We start from the raw sequence: 5,053 nt of genomic DNA on the forward strand, positions 1-5,053 counted from the left end.
ATCAAAACCTGCCAAAACGACGTCGTTTTGGCAGTTTTGAGCCATTTGAGCCACTGTTTTTGTGGCCCTCAAACATTTTTCAGCTATATATATACAAGCATAAACATTCTGCTGAATGCACAAAAATATTGTGTCTTCTTCTCTAATTTCTGTCAATGTTTATCTGTTTCTTTACACGAGTTTGAAGCCTTGATTGGTGAGTTCACACCAACAAGACTGGTCATTGAATCCTAGAGAACGACCGCCAAAAATCCATCTGCACCGAGTGGAGCAAAATCGTTTCTTAAGGACAACGGATTAAGTTTCTTGCCTCGACGTTTCATACTCTCTATTGGTTCTCAATAATTTTTCTTTTCACTACGTTTATTTACTCATTCTTGTTAATCAATCATTGTTTTTAACTCTCTATACAAAAAACAGAGGTTTTGAAGAAACAGAGCTCCCTTTTCTTTTCTTTTCTTTTCTTTTCTTTTCTTGGGCTATTCCAAATGGGTTCTTGCAAAAATCAAGAGGGCAATCGACAAAATTGCTTGTGGGTTCACGGACCTATCATTGTAGGTGCTGGACCCTCTGGGGTAGCAGTCTCAGCTTGCCTCAAGAACAATGGTGTACGCTCTCTCATTCTTGAAAGAAGTGACTGTATAGCTTCTTTATGGAAACAAAGAACATACGATCGTCTCAAACTCCACCTTCCCAAACAGTTCTGTGAACTTCCACTGTTTGGTTTCCCGGAAAATTTCCCCAAGTACCCAACAAAACACCAGTTCATATCATACATGGAGTCATATGCTTCACACTTCAACATCGAACCAAGCTTCGAACAAGTGGTGAAAAGAGCAGAGTTTGATTCAACTATTGGGTTTTGGAGGGTTCAAACTCAAGATTGTGAGTACATTTCCCGGTGGATTATCGTTGCCACGGGCAAAAATGCCGAGCCTGCGATACCGGAAATTCCAGGGATTGAGAGGTTTGATGGGCCTGTTGTGCATACAAGTTTGTATACCTCTGGTTCTGATTTCAGAAATCAGAGTGTTTTGGTGGTTGGTTGTGGGAATTCTGGTATGGAGGTTAGTTTGGACCTCTGTAAACACAATGCAACCCCTCATATGGTTGGCTAGAAGCACTGTAAGTTTCATTTAGTTTTTTTAAGTACTTTTGCTTTCTATTATGGCTCATTTTTTTTTTCTTTCTGGCTATGCATTAAAATCAATTTTTGGGCAGTTGAAACCACTTATTTGAAAATAATTTTCAAATTTTTGGATTTGGATAACAAATATTTACACAAAAATTGTCACAAAATCCGACATAAAAAATATATGAATGTTTTGACATTTGAAAAGTGAGTCCTATAGTGAACCATTTAAAATATAATCTTATTCATTCATGTATGTTTTACATATGTTCTTTGAGAGGGAGATTAATGATATGGAATTGGGCCAGACAGATTTGGGCCGGACAGATTTGGGTCGAACAGGTGTTGGGCCAAGTTGTGTGGCCCGGCCTTGAAGGAAGCTGCTCAGTTAAGGCAGCATGTGAATTGACACAGCTGCAAGGATCCGTGGTTACGAGGCCAATCAGGTGAAAAGTCCAACGCCAAGAAAGGCAAGGTTGGACCGAGGTACCTGTTTGCTCGACAGGTAGGTCGACCGCAGACAAGCGTGAGTTGCCCCGAGCTCGGCTTTGCGGAGATGCCGCCGAGTCCGGTCCTCATCTGAGCTTAGCTGTTAGAGTACTTGGGTATGAAGCGCAGCATGGCAGACGATGGCCGAGATAATACTGCTCGGCTGCCGAGCTCCCAGGAGAATGGGCAGGCAGTTGGGTTGGGTGGTGCTTAGCAAGGTTTATGCTGGCAGATGGGATAGCAGTCCCACGTGTTGAGAGGTCACTGGGAGTAGATTTGGGGCGCAGAAGGTATATAAGCATGTCTGTGCCCTCCGTACGGAGACAGATGTACATTTGGTAAGAGAAACACTTAAACGCAATTCTCTACCTTCTCGCCCCCCATACAGTGTGTGTTCTAACTTGACCGTCGGAGGGGTTTTCCAGCCACACACCGCCAGGTAGCTCACCGCCTTTGTGTACGCAGGTGATCGGATAAAAGCGGAGCTTGGAAGAAGGGAGTACGGGCTCGCCTGAATATTTGCTCCCCGTACAATTGGCGCCGTCTGTGGGAAGCTTTGCAGATAAAACCTTGTCTTCCTTGCTCATCCGATCCCTTTCTATGGCGAACAACAAAAAGATTCCGCTGTCCGCCATCGATGGAGCCACTCCGGAGTCAGGCAGACGGAGAGAAGGACACCCCACCATTCCTCCGATGGGGGACTTGGCGACATTCCCAGGAGGACAGTCGGGAGACGCGCGGGATAAGGGCAGAAGAAGTCATGGTCATTCACGGAGTCCAGACGGTCACCGGCGGAGGAGAGACCCACACGCCAGACGTCTGGAAAATAAGCTGAAGGACCAGGACGCCGTCATCCGGCGAATGGCGGCAGAGATGGAAGAGCTGAAGCGGCATGTCAAAGGGAAGGGTGTAGCTGGAGTGGGAGACCACAGTGAGCGCACCCAACCCCGCCGTTCAGGCGGTCAGAGTTAGCGACGCACTCCGTCCATTTCTATTACCAGAAGTTACAAGGTTGGTGATTTCGACGTGCATGCAGAGAAGTCTAGCGCGCAAGACAGCACTTACTAGCCCTCACGTCCAGTAACGACGTCGAGGCACTCTTACTCCGCTCATTCAGAGGATTTGCGGGCGGTCTTAAAGGAGCGGGCTCGTTGGTGTAGACAAGCCCGCGGGGGACCTCGCCACAGCTCGGACTCGACTTTCGCAGTCACGGTTCTAAATCTGAACCAAAGAGTCCAAATCCGGCAAATCGTTTTGAGAAAACTGATTTTTGAAAGAAGTGCCAAACATGGACTGCTTTGCCAGATACAGAGTTGCCACCTAAATATTTTATTTTGGGAAATTTAGGAAACCCTGACTCGGTGCCAAAAGGCCACGTGTCCGTCATCACCAAAGTTGCCTCGTCTCGGGAACTTGGGTACGATTGGGGAAGGTCACTTCGTGAGCACCCCCGCTCGCCCGGTCATAGACCGGCCTCTACTAACCGTGATATCAATTTTTGAAAACTTTGTGTGTCCTTATTCCGGTTTATTAGCCTAGGTTACTATGTGATGCGCACAGCATACAAGTATAGACCGGGTCGCCTGAATTGGAACGAAACATTTCATGTTTGTTTTTGAAAATGGTTTGCTACCCGCAGGTAGGCTTTAAAACATTTGATGATTTATTCCAATTCAGATAACCCAACCTTCACCCACAGGCATTCAGGCAGTTTATATCATATAAGCACATAGCCTCATGGTAAGCATGCTATTCATGGCAGCACTCACACGCATGCAAGGATGCTAAAGCATAAAGCTTACCGAGTACTCCAAGCCAAAATAGCAACTCATTAGAAATCATGCATGAATCCTAAGTATACAGAAATGTCTAATGCAACACATGCAAAATGCAACTATAGCAGGCTCGGCTATTCTAAGATGGCATATGAAATGTTACAACTATCATGTATTCAATTTTGAAATTGAAAGTACAATGCAGTTAGTATGATGCGCCGAGCCCGGTGCATGCAATACAGATGAATGAATGCAAACATGCTGTCATACTGTATGCTATTTGAAATATGCCCTAATCTAACCATCATAAGCGGATAAATAAAAGGGAGAAAGACGTGGGGTTGGAAGACATACATCACACTCACGCACGATTATTACAGTTGTGTCCTCACGCAGAGGGTCCAAATAAATAATACAGTCCAAATATTACAGTCCCGAATGAAAGAATATTACAGTCCGAAAAATATACAAATTCCTAATTAATTAATGAATTAACTAAGAAAGCAAATAAAACTGGCGTGCAAGCCAGGGACTGCCTTGCTTCTGATGGATGATGCATGTCCGGGTTGTCTTGCGCGGAAATCCACCGGAATGCCCCAATTAGCCTCTGTTTACACCTGTTCTTGAAATGCGTGCCAAGCCCCAAAAGGTTGCTGATTCTTCGTTTTGCTGCAACAGAGAGCAGGAAAGGGGCATAGCAATGTATTTGCACAGATATATGCATGTCTCGATCCTCGTACCACCAATCACGCATACCGAGGCATGATGGCCGAGGAGTCGAAATGCACAACTCAATATAGAATGAATGCACATGAAACTACAGCTAAAACCTAACCCCATCATGGATAATCCGGAGTGTCGGTGACTGGAGAATTGAGACACATTCCGTCACTCGGGGTACGAAATGTACCTCGTTTCCCGTGCCCGGGGTAACTCCTATTCCGGACATGATGCAATATGCATGATATGCATGAAATGCAACTAAGATACAATCCTAACATACACAAAATGCTATGAAAATGAGATGTCTCGAAATACGTGCACACGGGCACGCAAACCGAGAAAAATGACTGAATGCAATCTGAGATACAACCTAGTATGCACTATGCTATGGAAATGAGATGCCTCGAAGTACGTGCACACGGGCACGCAAACCGAGAAAATGACAGAATGCAATCTAAGATACAACCTAGTATGCACTATGCTATGGAAATGAGATGCCTCGAAGTACGTGCACACGGGCACGCAAATCGAGGCGATGGTAGAATGCGATGTAATGACATGGAAACATGATATGGGCTTATACCAACATGAGTGAGCCTCAGCCACACTCGCATAGGATGCCGATGGATGAAAAATGAAGTGGCTCGAAATGCATGCACACGGGCACGCAAACCGAGGCAATGACATACGCAATGCAAATGACATGAAAACATGATATGGACTTATACTAACATGAGTGAGTCTCAGCCACACTCACATAGGATGCTAACGGATAGAAAAATGAGGTGCCTCGAAATGCGTGCACACGGGCACGCAAACCGAGGCGATGGCGGAATGCGATGAAAACATGATATGGGCTTATACCAACATGAGTGAGCCTCAGCCACACTCACATAGGATGCCGATGGCTGAAAAAGAGGTGCCTCGAAATGCG

General features: G+C 45.5%; 1 pseudogene; it reads left to right on the forward strand.

Annotated features, from left to right (window-relative positions):
* The first annotated feature begins 482 nt into the window (after positions 1–482).
* On the forward strand, positions 483–1,299 carry LOC145806544 (putative indole-3-pyruvate monooxygenase YUCCA4 pseudogene; annotated as a pseudogene).
* The last annotated feature ends 3,754 nt before the right edge of the window (positions 1,300–5,053 follow it).

This window comes from Camellia sinensis, chromosome 13 (genome assembly GCF_055761805.1).
Source record: "Camellia sinensis isolate YWXY chromosome 13, ASM5576180v1, whole genome shotgun sequence".
Lineage (NCBI taxonomy): Eukaryota > Viridiplantae > Streptophyta > Magnoliopsida > Ericales > Theaceae > Camellia > Camellia sinensis.